The sequence below is a fragment of the Pinus tabuliformis genome, chromosome 8, assembly GCF_031772625.1.
Source record: "Pinus tabuliformis cultivar Carrire ecotype Pingquan chromosome 8, CPIR1, whole genome shotgun sequence".
Taxonomy (NCBI): domain Eukaryota; kingdom Viridiplantae; phylum Streptophyta; class Pinopsida; order Pinales; family Pinaceae; genus Pinus; species Pinus tabuliformis.
In genome coordinates this window covers 1,846,121,459-1,846,146,555 of record NC_142294.1, presented here as the reverse complement: position 1 = coordinate 1,846,146,555, position 25,097 = coordinate 1,846,121,459, and the positions used below count along the sequence as shown (strand labels likewise).

At 41.5% G+C, this 25,097-nt stretch overlaps 1 pseudogene across 1 annotated transcript in view; it reads left to right on the top strand.

Annotated features, from left to right (window-relative positions):
• Positions 1–25,097, top strand: part of LOC149243645 (protein CLT2, chloroplastic-like) — a 128,983-nt pseudogene that overhangs the window by 16,602 nt on the left and 87,284 nt on the right. The window contains exons 2-3 of the transcript XR_016246700.1: positions 1,853–1,998; positions 2,475–2,512. The product of XR_016246700.1 is annotated as a protein CLT2, chloroplastic-like (transcript). The remainder of the gene's footprint in view (positions 1–1,852; positions 1,999–2,474; positions 2,513–25,097) is intronic.

Genomic DNA, 25,097 nt, shown 5'->3' with positions numbered 1-25,097 from the left:
CACCACGGGGCCTTGATTCATACACAACATGTCGCTTCCATAAGTACAGTTGTCCTAGTAATACATCACAAACTTCAATGGGAGCAATGTCACACAATACCTCATCCGTGAAGGGTTTGATGTTGTATGGAAGGCGACACTGCTGGCTCACGCGAAGATTCCATCCTTGGTGAAGCCACCCGATGGTGTACGGTTGTGGATGTGCTGTGGTCGGTAAGCCCAACCGCTTCACGACCTCTGCTGAAATGAGGTTCTTTTGGCTCCTGCTGTTGACAATGAACTGTAGCGGGGAGTCCCTTGTGAATTTTGTTCTACTACTACATTTTGTATTTTCTTTCTTTGATTTCTTAGTCCTCTTTTAGATATGCTTTATTTAGCATAGGACTTATAGGTAGGGGCCTTTTAATGAGGTGGCATAGCTCTAGTGTTACTTATTTTTAAGTTTTAAGTTTTATTTGCTTTTCACCTCTAGCCTTTTTGGCTTTATTTGACTTGGGCTTTTACATATGTCTTCATTTGTTTAGCTAGATTTCATTAAATGACATTTGACAAGTCAACCATGAGTAGGAATGATTTTTTATGAATGGAATGGAAATAAAAAGGGGAAAAATGGAAAGTGTTAAGTATGTTTAGGATATGAAGTACTCTACCTCAACCAAATCCCTAGTAGTATGACTTGATCAAAGATTTGATAGTACTTAAGGGAATATTATGTCTCCCATGGTTTGATGAGGCAAAATAATCAAATCATTATTGTTACGAAGTGTTAAGAATAAAGATCACACTTTAGTGTTTACCACTTCCACAACCAGCCGAGAAGTTATAACACCATGTCTAAGTAAGAAACACATACACAAGAACACAACACAGTAGCTGAAGTGAGTACTGTAAACAAAGGTATCATGACCATGTGCAATGAGGCATAGTATACCATCTGCTCGTGCATGGATCATTTGAGTTGTTAGAAAAAGGAGTTGTACACCATAGTTGAGGCATCTGATAAAACTGAGTGATGTGAGGCAAGATCATCATATATTTGAAGAAGAAATTGGAAGAACAAGTCTGAGTTGGAGGATATGAGCAAGAGAGTTCATGCAACCAACAACACCACACCAATGAGAGGGTGGCTCTAAAATTGCTTATCATTGAGTGGGAAACAGGTTCATTATCATAAAATGGAAAATATTGTAGTATTCACAATTATCTTGCGATTTTTGAAATCCATTTTTATATTTGCATTGTCAATTCTCAAACAAATCTATGCTAAAATATTGCCTGGAAACTGTTTAGAATTACATTAATGGGGGTCTGTTTCGAGGGACATGATAGAAATTTAATGAACCATATTGGATTTCGAAAAAAAGTTTAGGATTGCACCATTGTTGCAAATATCTCTGATTTCCCTCTGCATTTTCAATTTCTCCCCAGTTTTTGAGGTTGTCGATTTATCTGATATTTTCAGAATTCTTTAGGTCTAAGTTTTTTATTGTTTTCCAATATTTTCCTTGATATTTCTGATAAGTTTATTTGTGGACCCTTGGTGATATAACAATGGTCTGCACTTATGTGTTTGAACTTTGGATCCACGTTTAGAAAACATTTTTCTTTTGAACATTGGTTTAAAGAGCTTGCCAATCTCTCTATATTGCAAGTCAGAGCATGAAGTTAAGCTATTTTATCTTAAGCTATTTTATTTTATCATTGTACTGTTTATAATTGCTGCTTGGTATATGTTTGTTTTTGGTATGTTTACCGTTTGTGAGATTAAGCAATTAAAAATCAGTTTGTTTTCATATCTGCTATTCACATTGTGTTGCTAGTTTACTCTATAGTTCGCACTTGTGGATTACAGGTATGTGGTCGTTTACTTTTCCATTCTATATTTTCGGTATCATGCTGGCATTGTGACAGATGAAATGCTGGCCTTCCCTAAATTACGTTTTGTTGTGATTGGTTCTCTGGAGGCCATTGGAGTTGCTTCAGGAATGGCAGCAGCAGGTATATACGCATTGCTTTGTAGCAACATATGGTATGCCATATGACAACTGCTACTTTTATTTTATTTTGGATCATAATAATATTGAGAAGACATCTTAAAGCATTGATTGCTCCATGGTGTTGTAGAAAGTCACGAGTGTGATAACCTTTTTCATTTCAACTTTCAAAGAGTGCTAAGTGTCCTCTTTATTTTTACAATTGGATAATTGAAAGATTTACAAAATCTCAAGAGGATCTAAATTGATCATTCTGTAAAGGATAGGCAGAGATCGTCATATATCACTCTCGCCTTTATGTTCTCAAGATTTTATATTGAACTCCATATTGGTTATACACATTCACATTTGAGCAGTTTATATAGTTTTCATTTACTGAGATATTTCTTAATAAGAAGAAAGCATTCATGTATGGAGAATAAAATTTCAATCAATGATGCTAACTGTGGTTTGGGGTTTTGTTTTGGTTGCCATAAGCAGTTAATCTTTCAGGGGCATCAATTCCAATACTGTCCCAGGTAATGCTTTTGTTTTGATTAAATTGTTGTCTTCATTGTTGTGTAGAAAACCAGAGACAAATAGAAGTTAAATATCCTCTTTTGAAGTACTTTTTATGTTATTTATGACGATTTGTTTAATTATGGTAGAAAATTAACATGCATGAGTGAACAGAAATTTCCTGCATTACGAAAACATTGAACCTTGTGGATATCGATCCTTAACCAGGAGACTTAAATAGGGGTTTCGGTGAGGTACTTGCTTTCTGTTGGTTTCCTGTATGGTGTAAGAATGCGAAAGGAATGTGCTCATAAGCCTGCCTGTGAGAATAGAACAAGAACCTTGTACTTGTGGTCTGTGGATATGGTTCCCTGTCAAAAGGATCAAATCAAGTTCTTTGACGAATACAAAACTGAACCTTGTACTCATTGATATGGGTTCTTAACCAAAAGGCCAAACTGGTGTTCTGCGGTCTCAAGTCCACTTGATAAAAATCATGAGTACAATTCTGGTATACATGATGAAATTTGCTGTGGAAATCTATTTCACTTTCCACTTTGTGAGATAGTTGCATTCTTGATAACTGTTTACTTGGGCCTATTTGTTGCATAAAAGTCAAATGGTCTAGAAAGTATGCATAAAAGTCATAATGTTTGATGGTGCAGTTCTGGTCTGCATGATGAAATTTGTTCTGGAAATCTATTTCACTTTCCACTTTGTGAGATAGGTATGTTACTGCAAAATCTTACACTTCTTGAGATAAAGTGACAAAGCTCGAGTGCAAGACCCTGTGTAACTAAGAGGGACCTGTTAACCCCTAAATTTGCCGCTTGCAAATTTTGGAGGGTGTTGAAATGTAGTGATGGAAGGTCTTCTGGCTTGTGACTTAGCAGTGAAGACCACGAATTAGTCTTTCTCTTACATGGGTGCGAATTCATGAGATAGACTTCAGTTACGATGAGTTGATTTCCAGTTTATTGGAATGGTCATCAAGTTTGCATGCATAGTGTTGGAGCTTCAGTTCGTTGGAGTCTTCTTCAGTTAGAACTTAGACTACAGGATGAGGTAGCAGTGATAAGTTCAGTTAGAATGAGTTGAGAATTCAGTGTTGATTGGAGAGAGAATGAGTTAAGTTTTCAGTTAACTCGCGATCACAACTAAAGGAAACTCGTGACACTAGTGTGAACTGATACTCGACTAGGCCTTGTTGCATGCATCGAATTCTATCTGTAAAGAGAAGGATGAAGGCACAAGATCATAGATCATTCTTTATTGTGGAATGCACATCAATTGGGGATCAAGAGTGCGCATAGATTTAGGAGCCTAAGTGCGCAAGGATTTAGGAGCCAGAAGTGCGCAAGTATTTAGGAGCCAGAGTGTGCAAAGATTGTGGAGCAGGGGATCAGGATTCATAGAGCAGGTCAAGACTATCTTCAACAGAGATCAATTGTGCAGGGCCGAGCTCAAGAGCAGGGCCGAGAACAACTGTAACAATTGTAGAGTTGAGAATAGTGAGGAGAAGCCTAGTGCTCAAAGAACAGTCAGTAAATTACCACAACAAAGAAAACAAGTTTTCCCTTTTGGGTTTCCTAGGTAAAGCAAGCATGTCAATTTTGCGTGCATCTGTTTTTATCTTTGGTGTTTTTCTTCCACTGCTTATTGATTGTTAAGAAACTCTATATCTTGGTGAAAGTAAATTCGGTTTCAGTTTTTAGTTTCCTTGTTTTCAGTAATTCATCAAAGTAGTGCACAGAGTTTCAAGAAAATTAACATGGTATCAGAGCAAAGTTTCGCATAAAGACTAGCACCAAAGTTGTTCAGTCAGTGAAGAGCAGTATTGTCAAGAGCAACATGTCGTTTCAAGGATTAAGGCCTGATCACGGTTTAGAGGGAGCTTCAAATTTCTGCTCATGGAAGGAGCAAATGTCAGTGATGTTGGAAGATAATGGGGTGCTAGAATTTGCGCAGAATCAAATAGTTCCACCTCAAGATGCCCAACAGTTGATCCAGCATAACAAGAATGAAACCAAGGCCAAGAGGATCATTCTTGAGGGGGTCAAAGACCATATTATCCCTCATCTCCATGGGAAGAAGACAACATATGAGATGTGGTCAGCCATCTTAACTTTGTATCAAGGATCCAGTGATGCCGGGAAGCTAGCCTTGAAGGACAAATTGAGACATATCCAGATGAGCGAAGGAGAGCCCATCATTACGTATCTTTCCAAATTCACCCAAGTTCGAGATGAGCTAGTTGGAGTGGTTGAGACTATAGTATACAAAGACCTTGTGAGTCTTGCACTACTGGGACTTCATAAGTCTTGGGAAAATTCCCAGGACGCAGTTAATGGCAGAGAGAATCTTCCCAATTGGGAGAGGATGTGGGGAGGCTGTGTCCAAGAAGAAATCTGGAGGGGGACGATAACTGGAATTTCAACAAAGACAAAGGATGAGGAGAAGTTTGCCTTGGTAGGCAAAGGTAGCAAAGCCAAGGGAAAGAAGGGCCAAGGAGAGGCCGAGTCTAGTCAGAAGGGCGACATGAATAAGAAAGATTTGAGCAAGATCAAATGCTTCCATTGCCACCTGTTTGGGCACTATGCCACTAAGTGTCCTAACTAGAAGAAGGGGTCCATTAAGGACCATGTAGCCACATCAGCTGAGGTAGATGTGTTTTCTTCTCAGTTCGAGAAAGACTCTCCACCGATAGCTTGCATGGAAAGCTCAGTAGGCAGGAGCGTATGGTACATTGATTTTGGAGTATCCTTCCACATGACTGGCAACAAGGAATATGTTGAAGGAGAAGGACATGAAATTTCACATTGATCAAGGAGATGATGGCAAGTACTTGACTAGGGGAGTAGGTATTGTCAGTTTTGAGAGGAAGTTTGGTAGCTCTCTCCATGTGAGGGATGCCCTCTATGTTCAAGGCCTTAAGAAGAACCTTGTTTATGTTGCTACCCTAGAAGATAAGGGTAATGATGTCATTATTAGCAGAGTAAGGCTTACCTCAAACACTTAGTTTCTGGATCCATGAAGCAGGTTGATGTGAGGATGAAGAATCTTCCTAGGTTGCAGGTTGAGATGAGACGTGCGCAACCTTGAGCAACAAGGGAGGAAGTGCGCATAACAGAGACGTGGGGTAGATTTGGCGCAGACGCATGGGGCATTTTCATCACGGGGCACTGCAAATCCTTTAGTAGATAGCCACAGGACTAACACAGTGCGCATTTGACCAACAGGATGTGTGCAAGGGGTGCACACTTGGCAAGTATGCCAAGTCATGTTTTCAGGGCCGAGACATCAAAGCCAAAGGGATTTTGGAGCTGGTACATTCAGATGTATGTGGGCCCTCTCTTCTCCATCACTCATGGGAACACATGTACTATGTCACTTTCATAGATGACTATTCTCAGAAAACATGGATCTTCTTTATGAAGAAGGAAGAGGTCTTCTCCAAGTTCTTGGAGTTTAAGGCCTTGGTTGAAAACCAGATTGGGAAGAAGATCAAAGTATTAAGGAGTGATAATGGCGGGGAATATGTCTCTAATGCTTTCAGGGTCGTGTGTGCCAAAGAGGGCATTAAGAGAGAGCTTACATCACCCCACAACCCTCAATAGAATGGGGTGGTTGAGAGGAAGAATCACAACATAGTTGGAACAGCCAAGGCCATGTTGTATGACTAGGGGCTGCCCATGTTCTGGTGGGTAGAGGCATGCAACATTGCAGTATTTCTATAGAATAAGAGTTCACACAGGGTGCTTGGACGAGTTACATCGGAGGATGCTTTCACAGGAAAGAAACCTGATGTTACACTTTGACATTTTTGGCACCAAAGTTTATTGCCATGTGTCCAAAGAGAGTAGGAAGACGTTGGAGTCGACAATTGAAAAGGAAATTTTTATGGGTTACAGTGAGACATCTCAGGCGTACAGGGTGTATATACCATCACTCAAGAAGATAGTTATCAGGAAGGACATGAGGTTTGAGGAGGACAGAGCTTTGAGGGAGTCCTTGGAGCGAGAGCAGGTTGGAGTACCTGAGGAGGAGCTACTCGCTCCCAAGCAGGAGCCTCAACCAATATCACAGATTGAGTCTCAGATAGATGACAAGGAGTCATTGCATCACGAGGAGGAGAGACCAGGACAAGTGGAGGCAACCACTCAGTCAATGACTCCCAGCATAGGGAGGAAGAGAGCCAAGTGGGTTGAAAGGTTGATTCAGTGGGCCTAGGAGCGAGTTGAGACTCCTAGCTCTTTCAGGCAGAGCAAGCAACCACAAAGGTACACCAGATATATGACATTGATGACTGAGTTATTGGACACAAAGACTTCTTGTTATGACTAATGAGGAGGCAACCTCTCAGTAGGTTTGGTGAAATGCCATGGTGGAGGAATATTCCTCCATCATGAAGAACGATGTCTACGAAATTGCGCCACAGACAAAAGGCAAATTAGTATTAGGCTCACGCTGGGTGTACAAGGTGAAGCATGGAACAGATGGGAGTGTGGAGAAGTACAATGTTGGGTTTGTGGCCAAGGGATTCTTGCAAGTTGAAGCCATTGACTATGAGTAGACATTCACTCTAGTGGCACGTTATTCATCCATCAAAACTATTCTGGCACTTGCAACACAAATGGGGTGGAAAATCAACCAGATGGATGTGAAGATATCATTCCTCAACGGAGTGGTTGAGGAGGAGATATATCTGGAGCAACCAGAGGAGTTTGAGGCTTTCATCAAAGACACTCATCTATGTTTGCTGAAGAGATCTCTTTATGGGCTCAAGTAGGCACCGAGAGCATGGTACACTCGCATTGATAACTACCTTTGATGATTAAGTCTCACTAAAAGTGAGGCGGATGCCTACCTGTATTATGTCACGGTTGGAGGGCTTCCACTCATTCTAGTGCTTTATGTTGACAATCTTATTTTGACTGTAGTAGACAACTTGATTCAGGATCGCAAGGTAGACATTGTAAGGGAGTTTGAGACGGACATGGGGCTTATGCACTATTTCCTTTGGTTGGAGGTTTGGCGGGGTGATGGGAAGATTTTCGTGGGGCAGTGAAGGTACACTATAAAGATCCTCACGTGGCTTCATATGCAAGGTTACAGGTCCATGACCACGCCTCTAGTCACAAATTGGAGGAAGGTGGACGTTAGCAAAGTAGAACGAGTAGATGCTACATTATATAGGCAACTTGTTGGGTCGTTTATGTTCTTAGTCAACACACGGGCCTGGCATATGTTTTGAAGTGAACCAATTGAGCTAATTTATGATGGATCCTACCAGAGTTCATTGGGTTGTTGCGAAGCATGTTTTGAGCTATCTTAGAGGCACGATAGATTATGAATTATGGTACAAATAGGTTGATGGAGTGAGGCTTGAGGGCTTCATAGATGCAAATTGGGTATGGAGCTCCACAGATCGGAAGAGTACTTCAGGTTGCGTCTTTAACATTGGGTCAACAATTGTTTCTTGGTACAATAAGAAGCAGAGATCAATTGCATCAATTTAGCAGAGGCTGAGTACATGGATGCCAGTTTGGCAGCGTGTGAAACTATCTGGATGAGGAAGTTTCTTGTGGGAATTTTCAAGCAGAGGATGGAACCCACTATGACCCACTGTGAAAATAAGGGTTGCATTAAGCTCTTTGAGAATTCAGTGTTTCTTGATTGCCCCAAGCATATCGAGATCAGGTATCATCATCCCAGGGATTGTTTGCAGAAAGGGATAGCGAAGCTACTGTACATTCCAACAGATGAGCAGGTTGCAGATATGTTGATGAAGGCCTTAGTTAAAGGCAAGTTCGTGTTTTTCAAAGATAAGTTGGGAGTTATACAGAATCCTTTCTTGCTAAGAGGGAGTGTTGAAAATGTAGCGATGTAAGGTCTTTAGCTGTAATTTCATGTGATTGGAAAAACCTTGATGAAAATAGTAACTCTTTCACAGATCAAGAACAACAAGCAACTACAAAATACGTTCCACCACATCTTCGGAAGAAGAGCCAATTCCCAAAAAAGAACATGAAACTTACTACTCCATCAACAAACATGAGAAGGAATCTATGTCCTAAAACCCTAAGGCTCAAAGGACTCATAAAAGACAGAAATGTCAATATACTTATATTTTCTGGTAGTACTCACAATTGTATATACATTGATCTTGCTAAACAACTTGGTCTTTGTATATGCCCAATTGTTAAAATTGGCAACTAGGGCCAAACTCCATGTGGGTCATCTTATTAATGGAAGCTGATATTTTTTTTGGATCCCTCTCATCGAGAGGTGTAGGATTGATCCAAAGATCATCCGATTCTGATAAGTATTCATGGAGATATCAATTTATTTGTGTTATGGGACAATTTGTCAAGGTCGGCTAGCAACCAGATAACCCCCTCTTGTGCCCTATGTTTTAGTATAAATAGCAGAGGACTTTAAGTCATTTGATATGCACTAACTCGTGTGATCTCTCTTTATCCTGTTTTTGGGTTTGATGAAGATGAGATCTAGAGGGAGTGCCCTAGGATATATGCTGGCCTAATGATGCCCTAATCAACAGTAAAAGGAAGAAGCCTCATGATGCCCTAATGCCCTAAGGAAGATCAAATCACAGCCATGGAAGGAGATACTCTATAACGTTGTCAAGAAGGTGAAGGATGATTCCATTACGCTTCAAGGAGAGGCCTATATGCTAAGCAACCTAACGTTGTCCTGAAGGGGTCATATCCGCAGAGAAAGAAGACTCCTAGGCCGCAGTCAATGAGGGTTTCATAGGCACCAAAAGGAGGCATGTATTCGCTGTAAAGAGAAAGGCTTGACAAGCTCTAACCACAGTCCAATCAAGTGTCACAATCTGGTGCCCTAGACGCAGTCAAGGGAGAGATGCACACACAGTCAAGGAAGAGAGTTATATGCTGTCCAAGGAAGGGATTTAATCCGCAGTTTTAACGCAGTCAAGAGGCACTATTACGTAGCCCAATCTAGGAGCCCTAATCCGCAGTTTGATGAGGCTCCTATCTGCCCTAACAACAGTCCAAGAAGGAGGTTCAAGCCACTGCTAACAAGGTTCCTAGCAGTTGTCAAATTGTCCATTAAACCGCTGTCCAAACAGAAGTTTAAGATGCATTCCGGTATGCCCTCATCCGCTGTCAAAGGAGGGCTAGTGTTGCCCTTTGTCATAGTCCTAATGGAGGACATCCTGGCTGCAGCAAATATAGGAGGAAAACCTTAATTGAAGGAGCCCTTATCTATGTATGAAAGGACCCTTAGACACAGCAAGGAAAGTGGATCTAAAACTGCAGCAAGAGTTATTGTATTACAGCAAGATGCTGTAGGTGGCAGCATATATGTTTGGACATGATTTGTTCCTAGGACTATTTACTTGGTTGGTGAATCAAAGTGTTGACAGCAAAGTCAAGTATAGCAAACAACGTTGTAACAAGATTATGTCTGGGTATGTATAAAGGGTTCATGAGATCTGTTGGAAGAATCTCTTGCTACAGCTAGCTGCTTTGCTAGGCTGCAAGCCATAGCAAGCAGCTAAGGCTGTTCCATGACAGAGCTACAGTATTGCCGTATGCAGCATGTAGGTGACAACAAGACAGTGGTGCAACTGATGAAGTGTAGCATAGCAGTCATTGAGTACAGATCAATGATGGTGCAACATTGAGTGCAGATCAGCGATGAGTACAACATTAGGTGCAAATCTGTGATAAGAGCAGCTCAATGATTGGAGCAGCACAGTGACAGGAGCAACAACATGAAGTGCATAGCATGGTCATTAGGTCCAGCACTGTGATGATAAGTGCAGCATGGTGCAGCACGGTGAGGTGCAACAAGTGGACGAGATGCAACACTATGATAGGTGAAGAAGTCACCTTGGAGAATCAGTTGAAGCAGCATGTCTTCAACTGATCTCATGTAGATATAGAAAGTCAAACTATTGACTTCTGATGTAAATGTACTATCTCTCTCTCTCTGTTGAACTATTGAAGAACATAGAAGAAGAATTGATCAAGGGTTTCCCCACATTGGGGTTTGTCCCTGGCTAGCACCACATCTTGTGTCCTCTTGTCTTGGCTTGTATTCTGCGATTTATGTTTATGTTCTATCTGCAGTTTACTTTAACACTGATGTGATTTCTAATCTAGAAAAGATATTGAGCTAACTATGAAAATTGAAATAAATTGCTCTAAGCATAAAACATACCCAAAATTAACACCAATCAAGGCCTGTCCATGTCTGTTGCACTGGAAAGAAAATCAAGGAAATAGGAGAATGTCAAAAAGTTTCGATCCAAATACAAGAGCTGAAGCTAAAAACAGATCTATTTGCCCTACCACTCAAAGAAATGGATGTAGTTCTAGGTGCAGAATGGTTAATACAACTAGGGAGTTATACTACAAACCTTGAAGAACAATTGATGGAGTTTAATTGGCAAGGACGACATTATAAATTAAATGGTATTAATGCTTCTAGCTCCAAGGAAGGTACAAGTACTCGTGAAGAATGCACCAGTCAATGAAAGGATGCCAATCCATCGCAGCAATGTTCAACTAGAGAAAACCCTTTTGGTTGTGCTTTGAGGACAAAGCATCTCTAAAGGGGATGACAATGTTATGAATAAATATTTCATAATATAATAATGAATTAATTAAATTAGGAATTGTTGACACCTAATCATTGGGATTGGGTGAAGACTTGTAAATAATGTAAATAGTAATGGAAAATAAAGAGCCACAGGAGGTGAAGCCCAAGAGTCACTCCCTCATGTATATAACCATGAGTAATCTTAATAAATAAACACAATTCGTTTTGGAGGAGTTACCTCCTGGACTGACATGGTATCAGAGCCAACTCCATTTTTGGCATTCCAGTCTGCCCCTGTAACTCCTTTCTGCCATTTTTTCTTTGCAGTCTATCCTCTGCCCCTCTCTTTTGACAGAAAATCTGTTCTGCCATGCATAATGCCTGCCATCCTCTGTCCCTGTGCGCTCGGTGCCTTGAGTACTAAATAAAGAAGGTGCAGTGATTGAATGTTGAACAATTTATTTTCTGCTTGTTGTGCATTGAATGGGCTATCGTCGAGACTGCTATAGGAGAACCAATCACAGTGGGAGTCGAGATGCTAATGTTTATTGAAATCGTGACTGTGTTGGCGTGTAGGCCTCTCCTTTGGTTGATGCGTCCTGCAATTTAATTTTTTTATTGTTTTTGCTCCATACTCCTCACATTCTCCGGCCCCTTGACTGTGCTCCCACAACACCCTTAACGCCCTGCACACCCAATTTTTAATAATCCGCTCCCAATGCATTTGTGTGAGTCGAAAGGCCCCCGGTTATCATTGCCTGCGTTGTCGCGGTTGGAAAACCCACAAGGAGGATTGATAGATTGATTCATTGTGGGTGTGGGTGCGTGGTGTTCTTGCAGGGTATTTTTGTTTTTGGTCTCTGTCAAGGATTTATCTGCGCCAAGCTCTAAATTCTCTGAAAACATCCCTGTGGACAGATTCATTAAGTGATTGGGCATCCGTATTATTCCTACTCGAGGTTTGACTGTTCAAATCTCCCCACTGCGTTGCCGCTCCCATACGCGACCCTCCCACTTGGATTCCAAATGCTGCATACGCTCGTCACTGATTTGCGTGCTCCTGGTATCTCCCACTGCGCAATGGTGTGGCATACCATTCCGCTGGCCTCCATATAATTGGCCCCTCCTCCATATCCCAAACACTGCTCACAGTCGGCTCCCATACGTAGTCGGCCCACTCAACTTCAACACTCCCTCCTCGCTCCCTATGTTGAATGCTTTAATACCTACACATTCAACCTTTCGCCAAATACACCCTCTCCCCATTAATACCTCCCCATATATTCCCTTTCCCATATAACTCTCCCCCACATAATACCTCTGTCCAAAAAAAAATATACATCAGAATAGAAGTGATTTTTTTTTCACAATATATTACCAGTAGAAGTATTTTTTTTATAGTACACATATTTTAAAATGCATTCATTGATATCTATTGTGGGAGTGGTTCTCACTGGGAAGGAGAACTATCCTGAGTGGTCTCGGAAGATCAAACACACTCTCATTTTCAGTGAGTTGTGGAAAGGATTTTGTGTAGGAGAAGGAGATAATGAACCTGCAAAGCCTACCTCAGACAAGGAATTCACCATTTGGGAAAACAAGAACAACAAGGCCTATGCCTTGATTGCAGCATCTGTAAATGAAGAGGTGAGTCGCTATATTTCACCATTTTCAAATGCTTTTGAAGCCCTACAGAAGTTGAAGGAACTCTATGACTCACACTCTGCACTTGAAGTTGTCCAATTGATGATTAAATTGTTCAGTCTTGAATTACAAAATGATGATCCTCTTGCTCTTACATCAGAAGTAAAATTTATTATGCATGATATCAAAGTCACTAATGTTGAACTAGACATTCCTTTGATTGCTTTTGTCAAGACACTTTATCCCACTTATTCAAATTATCTTGAGTCATTGCAAACAAATGGAAACCTCAAAGAAATTACCTTTGACTCCCTTGTAAATAAATTTGTTGAGAGAGAGAGCTTTTGGGAAGAAGACGACTCCTCAGTTTTCTGAAGAAGCTGTATGTCTTGCACATAGAGAGAAGAATCATGCTCAAGATTCTTCCAGAGGAAGAGGTGGTTGAAGAGGAAGAGGAAGAAGAAATTTCAGAGGCAGGGGGGCAGACACTCTCAAGGAGAAAAGTCTGATCTTAATTGCATACGTTGTAATAGAGATGGATCACATGATGCATCCACACGCAAGTTGCCTTGGGACAGAATTGAGGAGGAAATAAATCAACCCAAAGGTAAAACCAATGACAAAGAGAAAGGTAAAGCACTTGAATCCGCTCACTATGTTGTGGCACATTGTAATATTGGAGTAAATGAAGACTTGTTTAATGCTTCACTTGCTTCTTGGAAAAATGATTGGTTGCTTGATTCAGGAGCAACTTGCCACATGACTTTTAGAAAAGATTTTTTTTGAAGAATTTATTGACAGTGTTGATGGAGTAGTATACTTTGCAGACAAATCAAAACTCAAGCCATCAGGGCTTGGCACAATCAGGCTCAAATTGCCTAGTCTTCCAGACTTTCTTCTGCATGATGTTTTATATCTCCCACAGCTGAGGAAAAACTTGCCATCCTTGGTCCACATCCACTAGCAAGGATACTCCATTCATATGTTTGATGGCAAGGTTGAGGTGAGAAAAGCATCATATCACTCACTTGTCATGACGGGGATAGAAGAAGAAAAACTTCTCAAGCTACAAGGTACCTCTGCTCGCGCACAAAATGATGAAGGTACATTTCCATCAAGTCTATTATGGCATGGTAGATTTGGACACTTGAACTATGACAACCTTCGCTTGTTGAAGAAAAATGGTGTTACTGGTTTGCCTACAATTCCTAGGAAACTTAAGCAATGTGATGCTTGCATTCTAGGAAAGCATAGCAAACAATCTTTTTATGATTCACATTCCAGAGCACATAGAAAACTTGAACTCATTCATTCAGATTTATGCGGTCCAATTCCTGTTCCTTCTGCAAATGGAAACAAATATATGATGACATTTATTGATGACTACACCAGAATGTGTTGGGTTTATTTATTGAAGAACAAATCTGATGCTTTTCAAACATTCAAGAACTTTCATACATGAATTGAAAATGATGCACAATCCCATATTGGCTCTATTCGCACTGATAATGGAAAAGAATACACTTCAAATGAATTTGAAAACTATTTTCACCAACATGGGATCAAACATCAGACAACTGGGCCTTATAATCCCCAACAGAACGAAGTAGCTGAAAGAATGAATAGGACAATCTTAAATATGGTACGTTCCATGATGTTTTCAAGAATGTAAAATTGGTGTTTTGGGCTGATGTAGTTCTATGTGCTTGTTGGCTTAAGGGGGCCTGACCCAGATTCAGAGTTGTTCGCGCCAACCAACAAAACCTTAACTGCTGGCCCTTTCGGCAACAACCTGTAGTCTCACCCAAAGCAGTATTGGGGGATGCTAGAACCAGGTTTCTGCATCCAAGGACATGTGATAAGTGGTTCTTTAGCTCCCATAGCTCAGATTTGCCTTCACGCAGATCGGTAGTCTGCTATGACTCGTCACTGCAACTCTAAGAAACCGGCTTCTAGAGCTTCACGAAGGTCTACGATTAGTCTTTTCGTACCCTAAACAGGCAAATTGTCCACTTTTGCACATTAATTAATAACCCTAAAGTCTGACTTCGCACAGATCTATCCAATTCATTAGAAATGGTAACATAACTAACCCTTATTTTCGCGGAAATGGATAATTACTTAAGTCATGCATAAATAAGATAGATTCAGTGGTTTCGCGCAACATTCATTCATTATTCCATAGAAAACACATTATAAAGCGACAAATCATAACATAAACATAATCAACAGTAATGCTCAGATTGCAAGATAATTCTTCAAAATCAGTCTTTATTGATCTTCGACATTCATATTACAGACTCTTTCACCTTGCGCACTCAGCAGCAGGGGTTCGTGCACTCAACTGTGAACTTACCAAGGCCTCCTGCATACTCAGCTGCAGGAGCCTTCACCTTTCGCTTAAGTACAAGAAGCAAAGCCTTCCTGCCTTAGCACTTGCCCAAACAGTCTCTATCTTGACTTAGCCTACTTACTTCTCTCTTCTAGACTCGCTATGACTCAAATATATAGCATTCTCAATACAATACCATGGTCCGTAGACCATGGGTGAGTCTCAAAACTGACCTATTTACTTATCCAAACAAGGGGCTAAGACCCTTTTGACTCCTATCTACATGCGCGCTCCGTATCCCCATCTCGCAGAGACTTTACATCTTTTACAAAACTTGGGTTAACTAACCCAAAAACTGACACTAGGGGCCCTATCCCAACAGTGCTGTATATGTAAAGAATAAATGTCCATATAATGCTATTAGAAACAAGACTCCTTATGAAATGTGGTATGGCCACATTCCTTCGGTAAAGCATCTCAGGGTCTTTGGTTCCACCTGTTATGCCTTGATACCAAAGGTACATAGAAACAAACTTGGTGCAAGGAGTCGTAAGTGTATCTTCTTGGAGTATTCAAATACCTCTAAAGCACACCGTCTCTATGATGAAGTCAATAAAAAGTTTGTTGTATCTAGAGATGTAATCTTTCTTGAATCTTCCAAAGCTGACAATGTTGTTGAGCGGCAACTTGATCGCTTGGATAGATTCGGACATGCAAAATCATTTCAAGAATTTGATAATCAAATTCCACATCTTGAAGGGGGGATTCCTATACTGGATCAATCTGTGGAATCTTCTTTTGAAGCACTTTCTCCCCCACATGAAACTCCAACCACTGATGATACTTTGAGTGATGTGATTGATATAATTGGGAGACTCAATCATGATTCAGTCCCAACTCAATCAACTGAGCAACCTAGACCATCTTAGAAAGGTCCCCAAAAGTGGCTGACAATGACACTTGAAAGTGTTCATCCTGATGATGTTGGAAAGACAAGAACAAGAAATTCAACCAGGCAAAATGGAGGTGATGTAAATGATTTTGATTCACTTGTTGATATGGATGTTTCTTATGATTGTGAACTGAATTTGTCTACAGATTTTGAACCAACTTCCTTCAAAGAAGCCGCTTCTCATGATGAATGGAAAGAAGCGATGCAAAAGGAGTATGATGCTTTGATAAAGAATGGCACTTGGAAGCTCGTTGATCCACCATTTGGAACCAAACCAATTGGGGTCTACAAGAACAAGTATAAAGCTGATGGCTCACTTGACAAGCACAACGCCAGGCTTGTGGAAAAAGGTTTTGCACAGAAGGAAGGGGTCGATTATGAGGAAACTTTTGCCCCCACAGCAAAATGGGCTACCATCTGGACACTCGCCCTAGTAGCTCAGAACTGTTGGAAAGTCTATCAAATGGATGTAAAATCTGCTTTCTTGAATGAAGATCTAAAAGAGAATGTTTTTATGTCCTAGCCTGAAGGATTTGCTGTGAAGGGACATGAACATAAAGTATGCAAACTTGTGAAATCCTTGTATGGCCTCAAGCAAGCACCGCGAGCCTGGTATGAAAAGTTAACTGAGCATCTTCTGAAACTCAACTTCAAACATTATGATCTTGATGATGCAACTTTGTTTGTCAAGAAAGTTGGCAAAACAATTGTATATCTTGTGGTATATGTAGATGATCTTTTGATGACAGGGAACAATGAGAGCTACATTGCATCCATAAAGAAGGAACTGAGGAAAGGTTTTGAAATGTCTGACTTGGGCTATGTTCACTACTATCTTAGTATTGAAGTAACTCAACATCCGAAGTCTATATTCCTTTCTTAAAAGAAGTACATTGGAGATCTGTTGAACAAGTTTGGCATGGCTGAGTGCAATCCTCTGACTACTCCAATGGAACAAAACTTAAAGCTCACATCCATTGAAGGAAAAGAATTTGAGAATGCAACAAAGTATAGACAACTTGTAGGAAGTCTCAACTACCTGACTACTACCAGACCAGACATTTCGTTTGTTGTTGGAATCCTCTCTAGGTTTATGCAAAAGCCTTGTGAGGGACATTGGTCTGCTGCAAAAAGAGTTCTAAAGTACTTGAAGGGAACCCAAGAATTTGGACTCAAGTATACACAGGTGGGCGACTTCAGGTTGATTGGATACTTTGATTCAGAGTTCGATGGAGACACAAACAGTGGGGTATCTACTTCAGGTTATGTTATGAGTCTTGGATCAGGAGCTGTCTCATGGGGATCACGCAAACAATCAGCTCAAGCAGATTCCACAACAGAAGCAGAATATGTAGCAGCAGCTGAGGCAACAAAAGAAATTGTGTGGCTCAGGAAAATTCTGGAAGATTTGTAGGTAAAACAAGTACATTCAACTCCACTCATGATTGATAACACCTCTGCAATAAATTTGGCCAAGAACCCAAAGTTCCATGATCGAATGAAGCACATCAATACAAAATACCATCTCATTCGACATCATGTTGAGGCCAAGACAATCCATCTACGCTATTGTTCCACTAATGACTAGATTGCAGATATCTTCACCAAAGCGCTTGGAAGAGAAAAGTTTGAAAGATTCAGAACGATGCTTGGACTGACTAACATTCCTTCAGATTAAGGGGGGAATGTTGACACCTAATCATTGGGATTGGGTGAAGACTTGTAAATAATGTAAATAGTAAATAATGCAAAATAAAGAGCCACGGGAGATGAAGCCCAAGAGTCACTCCCTCATGTATATAACCATGAGTAATCTTAATAAATAAACACAATTCGTTTTGGAGGAGTTACTTGTTGGCCTGGCAGGAATTAATATTAATTATGTAAGTGAAAGGTCAAAAGGCATGACCAATCAACTCTTGTGACCACTCAATGCCTATTTAGGCACACCGTCTGAGGGAATGTAAACCACCATTTATATTATTATATCAATACAATTACTTACCTACTCTACAACACAAAATCTACAAACAAACATTCTATTTCCGTAATGATTTTATGCACCAATATATCTCATTCATCTCTCTGTTAGTCATATTCTCTGTATTGGATAGCCAACAAGGCATCCAAAGATTGTATTCAGAAAACTACTGCTTAATAATACAAACCCTCAACTGTTGCACCAGTTTTCCCGCATTGGGTTTTTCCGGGGACATTTGTCCAAAAATAACAATGTCATGTGTTGTGTATTTCTTTCTTGCTCAGTTTCTTGTTTTTGCATATAATTTTAATTGGTGAAGGCTGCAATGTATTAGTTTCGATATTTGCTGTAAGATGCAGTAAATAATTTGTTCAATAATTAACAAATAGAAGAAACTTAATCAGTTGCTACAATAGAAATTTGGGTGTTCCAAATTTTCACATGTTATCAGAGCTGCAGATGAAGCAAGACAGTGTTGATTTGTGGTAGCATCGGATGTGCTCTGAGCTTCAAATTTTGTAGGGAGGCTTGGGCACATGCATTCCAAAGAACCCAGAAACCGTTTTGGGAAATTCCACCCATAGACGATTATATTAAAATAATTAATATTTTTGATGGAGTTCCTAAGTCTAAACTTTGGAAAATTAAAATATTAATGGGTATTAATCTAATTGTGGGTGAATCTTCTAATTAAAGATGAAGATCAAGTCAAAATGATCTAAGCCTTTGATTAGGAGTTAATCTAGGCCATTGGTTGTCCAACAGGAACATATAAGAAGGGGCTTGAGGGTCATTTGGAAAATACACCGAGAGATAAAGAGATCGAATTACTGAAGTGAGATGTTCTCATGAGGAAATTCTGATCAAAGAGATCTTTTGCAGTAGAGGGGCAGGGGCAGTGATCCGAAGGAAGATTTCCAGATCCGGAGAGGCAGTAGCAAGAGGTTGAGTTATTCCCAATGCAGGAACTCGCTAGTGCAGGAACTTGTGAGTGCAGGAACGCGAGAATGCAGGAACTCGCGAGTGCCGGAACGCGCAAGTGCAGTAACATGAGTGCAGGCAACATGAGTGCTGGGGTTGCTTAGGGAATATCTCTGCCAGATTTTCTTGTTGTTTGGATTGCCAGTTGGACATCCATAGATGTACTCAGATTTCACTGCTGCATAATAAAATAAAACCCTCATCGCTGCACCGACTTTCCCAAGTTGGGTTTTTTCGGGGACATTTGTCCAAAAATAACGGTGTCCTATGTGTTTGTATTTCCTTGCTCAGTTTCTATGTTTCATAATCATATTTAATTTGGTGTAGGCTTCTTCAGTAATTTACTTCAATGTTTCAAGAAGAAATCTGAAATAAGTTTGTAATGTAATTTACGATTTAGGTGAAGTAGATTCAGTTGGTTGTAGTAGGATTCCTGAGATTGTTAGATCTAGGATTTTTCACATGGTATCAGAGCTGTTGATGTGAAACAGGAAGAGAAAATCTAGCACTTAAGCAAGGGCCACCTTGCTGCAGCAAGCAACAGTTTGAATCCCTTGAGGAATTGCGCAGTTCTAGCCAGGAGGGCTATATTTTTGTGGGTGTCTCTCTCTGAGTGAGCTGATAGAGAGGTAAGACTGTCGGATCGAGAATTTGCCAAGGCAGAGGGAACCACGCAGAGCATCAACACAGAGCTAGAGGGACGTAGTTTTTTGCAAGCTGAGTGCTGGGCAGAAAAGCTGTCGGAAGAAGGAAGCAGATCGCATAGTGAGGGAATACTTCCTCAGTGATTTCTTGCCGAGGAAATCAATATTTCTCATTTGTTGAGCAACAGAGGAGAAACAGACTTACCAGCTCCATCAGGGAGTGCGTAAGCCAGCCTAGAAGCTATGCAGTAAGGAGAAAGAGGGAGCTGTTCAACAATTTTCAGAGGATATGGCAATCAGTGGCTTGAGGGATCAGGACAGGTTGGACAGAGCTTCCAACTACGTCATCTGGAAGGCTAGAATGTCCTTCCTTCTAGATGAGCATGCCCACAAGATGTATGTTGATAGTGTGGTAGCTGTCCCTGCGAATATAGATCCGCTGAAGAAGTACATAGCTGAAATGGCAAAGGCCAAGAGGATGATCCTGGATGGAGTCAAGGATCACATGGTGTGCCATGTTGCTAGTAGAGCAACTACGAAGGAGATGTGGGAAGCTTTGGCCACATTGTATCAGGGATCTTCTGAGCAGCGAAAGATGTACTTGGAACAAAAGTTGAGATGTGCGCAGATGCAGAAGGGAGAACGTGTGGATCCATTCCTCACGAAGCTGAAAGAGACTCGTGATAAGTTGTTGGCTATGAAACATACACCTCAGGATTTGGAATTGGTGAGACTGGCCCTAAATTCTGTCTCGGATGAGTGGCAAGTCTTTGTCCAGAGTATCCTAGGGAGAGGAGCATTGCCTAATTAGGATGAGATGCGGCCAACTCTAAAACAAGAAGAGCTGAGGAGAGACCTGGTCAAGGTCAAACTTAACGGAAGCAACAACAACAATGTGTTGAAGCCTTGTAAGTAGAGGAGGAGGATAATGCAACCCTTGCATCGAAGGGTAGCAGGGGCAACAAAGACGAAAGAAGGAAGTCTCCAAGGTGAAGTGTTTCAGATGTGGCGAGATGGGCCACTATGCATCCCAGTGTCCCTTGAAGAAAAAGGACAAGGATGAGAATCACGATTCTAAGGTTGTAGCTGCAAAGATCGAACAGGAGGAGGAGTTCGCCATGATAACCAAGGTACCTCCAGGAGGGAGGTGGGTTGATATAGAACTGTAGTTCGATAGAGCTACAGATGGGTAGGATACTTGAGGAGTCCACCTCTTGGATCATCACCTTGCTATGGCAGCCTATGATCAGTAGTAGCGGGATGGAGGATTTTTCCGTTGGTGTCATGGAGTGTTGGAGTGACAGATGCAGTAGTTAGCAGCGCCAGAACTTGAGCAACGCAGAGCAGAGAGGCAACAGTGCATGGAGGCATAGTGCAGAGCTTCAGCAGCGCAGTGGCTTCAAAAGACAACATGGGACTAGCAGCAGTCAGGATTTCAGCACCGAGGTGTATCCACGGGATACTTATCTAGTTTTGGGTGTTTTCAGTTACTTCTCTCTGCAACTGAGTTGCAGTACGGATGCAGTGTTAGCAGTGGCAGTTCTACCAGCATAGCAAATGCAACATTTGAGAGGAAGCTATAGTACATATGTAGCATTGGCAGTGGCAGTGCCAAAGGCAGCAGTACAATAGCAACAATGCACTAGTTGGTGGACATCATGTTGGACATCAACAATGCAGAGGAGGATGCTTTAGAGTCAAAGCAGTATGCAGTAGCAGTATATTGCTAGAGCACATTCCTCGCTAAGAGGGAGTGTTGATTTGGGGTAGCATCGGATGTGCTCTAAGCTTCAAATTTTGCAGGGAAGCTTGGGCACATGTATTCCAAAGAACCCAAAAACCGTTTTAGGAAATTCCACCCAGAGACGATTATATTAAAATAATTAATATTTTTAATGGAGTTCCTAAGTCTAAACTTAGGAAAATTAAAATATTAATGGGTATTAATCTAATTGTGGGTGAATCTTTTAGATAAAGACGGAGATCAAGTTAAAATGATCTAAGCCTTTGATTAGGAGTTAATCTAGGCCGTTGGTTGTATAATAAGAAGATATAAGAAGGGGCTTGAGGGTCATTTGGAAAATACACCGAGAGATTAAGAGATCGAATTTCTGAAGTGATAAGTTCTCAAGAGGAAATTTTTGACCGAAGAGATCTTTTGTAGTAGAGGGGCAGGGACAATGATCAGGAGCAAGATTTCTAGATCCGTAGAGGCAATAGCAAGAGGCTGAGTTATTCCTAGTGCAGGAATTCGCGAGTGTAGGAACGCGCAAGTGCAGGAATGCGAGTGCATTCAACACGAGTGCTAGGGTTGCTTAGGGAATATCTCTGCCAGATTTTCTTGCTGTTTGGATTGCCAATTGGGCATCCATAGATGTACTCAGATTTCACCGCTGCATAATAAAATAAAGCCCTTACTGTTGCACCGGTTTTCCCAATTTGGGTTTTTCCGGGCACATTTGTCCAACAATAATGGTGTCTTATGTGTTTGTATTTCCTTGCTTAGTTTCTATGTTTCATAATCATATTTAATTTGGTGTAGGCTTCTTCAGTAATTTACTTCAATGTTTCAAGAAGAAATCTGAGATAAGTTTGTAATGTAATTTACGATCTAAGTGAAGTAGATTCAATTGGTTGCAGTAGGATTTCTGAGACTGTTAGATCTAGGAATTTTCACAGAGAGCAGAGCCAGAAAATCCCAAAGCTGAATAGGAGGAGGGAAGTCGAAGTGTAGCATAGGCAGCAAGTCGAATCCCCAGAGGGATTGCGCAGTCCAAGCCAGGAGGGCAAAATTTTCGTGGAAGATCTCTCTCTGAGTGAGTCGACAGAGAGGTAAGATTTCCAAATTGAGATTTGTCAGTGACAGAGGGAGCAGCACAGCAGAAACTTCAACACAAAGCAGTTTCTAATGAGACATAGTTTTCTGTAGTAGTTGCTGGGGTAGAAAAACGTCAGAAGAGAGGAGACACTACCTTGAGGGAATTCTTCCTCAGAGGACTTCCAACCAAGAAGTCTGAATTCTCATTTGTTGAGCAGCAACAAGGAGCAACATATCTACTAACTCCAGTAGGGAGTGCGTAGGCCAGCCCAGCGGTAGCGCAGAGGAGAGAGGAGGCAGTTCAACATTTCGATGGCAAACATGGCAGTTATTGGGTTGCGAGATCAGGATTGGTTGGAAGGTGCATCCAATTATGTGATCTGGAAGGCAAGGATCTCATGTCTTCTGGATGAACATGATCTCAAAATCTATGTCGACAGTGTGGTAGCTGTACCCGTGGATTCAGATCCGCTCAAAAAGTACAAGGTTGAAATGGCAATGGCCAAACGATTGATCCTCGACGGAGTGAGAGATCACGTAGTATGTCACATTGCTGGCAAAGATACTGCTCGACAGATGTGGGAAGCATTGGCCACGCTATACGAAAGATCTTCTGAGCAACGAAAGATGTACTTGGAGCAAAAGATGAGATCCACGCAGATGCAGAAGGGGGAACACATTGACTTGTTCCTTCCAAAGCTTCAGGAAATCTGAGACTCGTTGGCAACTATGGGGTCAACACCTTAGCCTAGCGAAATGGTGAGGCTGGCCCTGAACTTAGTCTCAAAAGAATGGAAAGTGTTTGTCTAGAGTATCCTGGGCAGAGAGAGATTGCTGGATTGGGAAGGAATGTGGGCCGCTCTTCAATAGGAAGAGATGAGGAGAGAATTTGTCAAGTGCAAACTTGATAGCAGCATCAGCAGTGGGACGAAGCCAAAAGAGGAGGAAGAGAATGCGGCCCTTGCATCTAAGGGACAGCAGGAGCAACAAAAGAAGAAGAAAGATGTTTCGAAGATCAACTGATTCCAGTGTGGTGAACTTGGTCACTACGCTACGTAGTGTCCTCTCAAGAAGAAGGACAAGGACGAGAAGCATGATCTGAAGGCTGCATCTACAAAGATCGAAGAGGAGGAGTTTGCCATGGGTACCCAGATACCTCCAGGGGAGAGGTGGGGTGATCTAGAACTATAGTTTGAAAAAACTACACATGGGCAACATCCTTGAGGAGTCCACCTCTTGGATCAATACCTTGCTATGGGAGCCCAGATCAGAAGTAGTAGGATGGACCAGTGTCAGTTGGTGCAGAGGAGTGACAGTTGCAGTAGCTAGGAGAGCTAGAAACTGCACAGCACAGAGCAGATTTGGCAGCAGTGCAGAGTCAACAGCAGCGCAGAGGCTTCAGAGGGTTAGCGCAAAGACTAGCAGCAGTCAGAACTCCAGCAACAGATGCATCATGCTGAACACCTGTTCAGTAATTTTGGATGCTTTTCCGTTGCTGATGCAGTAGCAGAAACAATTGGAGAAGGTTGCAATGCAGATGCAGTATTGGCAGTGGCAGTGGCAGCAGCAGCACAGATGCAGAACTTATGAGAGTTGCAGTACATATGCAATGTTGGCAGTGGCAGGGTCAACAACAATACATATGCAACATTTGCGCAGTACTTGGCGGGCAATGATGTCAGAGATCAACAACACAGAGGGAGATGTTATAGAGCAGGGTGATGCTTCAGCAGGTTGCATTCCTAGAGCACATTCCTCGCTAAGAGGGAGTGTTGATTTCTGGTAGCATCGGATGTACTCTTAGCCTCATAATTTGCAGGGAGGCTAGGACACGTATTCCACAACACCTAGAAATCGTTTTGGGAAATTCCACCCGGATACAATTTTATTAAAAAATAATTAATTACTTTTAATGGGTGCTTATGTCTAAACTTAGGAAATTAAAATAATTAAAGGGTATTAATCAAACTGAGGGTGAAACATCTAGAAGAAGATGGAGATCGAGTCCAAATGATTTGAGCGATTGATTAGAATCTAATCTGGGCCGTTGATTGCTCAACTGGAGGATTATAAGAAGGACTTCGATGGGCATTTGGAAGACGCATTGGAGAGAGATCAAGAGATCGAATTTCTCAGAGATGGCAGCGTAGCAGTTGTTAGAGAGAAGATTGAAGTGATTTCTTGCAGTGAGGGGCAGGGATAGTTCCGGTTGGAGAGTTTTCCTGATCCGGGAATACATCATAGAGGAGGTAGAGAGAGATCCAGAAGACGCAGCACATAGGCCACACAGTGGGCAGTGTAAGGCCAAGTAGAGGTAGCGCAAAGGCCACGCTGGGCAGTATAAGACCAAGTAGAGGCAGTGCAGAGGCCACGCTGGGCAGTATAAGGCCAAGTAGAAGCAGTGCAAAGCTTCAGAGGGAGTTCAAATTCTAGCTAAGAGAGATGAGTTTCAATGCAAGAAGTCGGGGTGTGAGACTGGAAGGCTTGAAGTTCAAATCTCCAGACAATAAGAGATCCGAGAAGAGGTGACGTAGATCCCAGAGAGGCTGACATAGTAGCTGTGCAAAGCCAGCGTGGGGCCAACAATCCACGGCGTAGATTAGTCGTGGATCACCAGTGATAGTGTGAGGTATATCTCATTCATCTCTCTGTCAGTCAGAT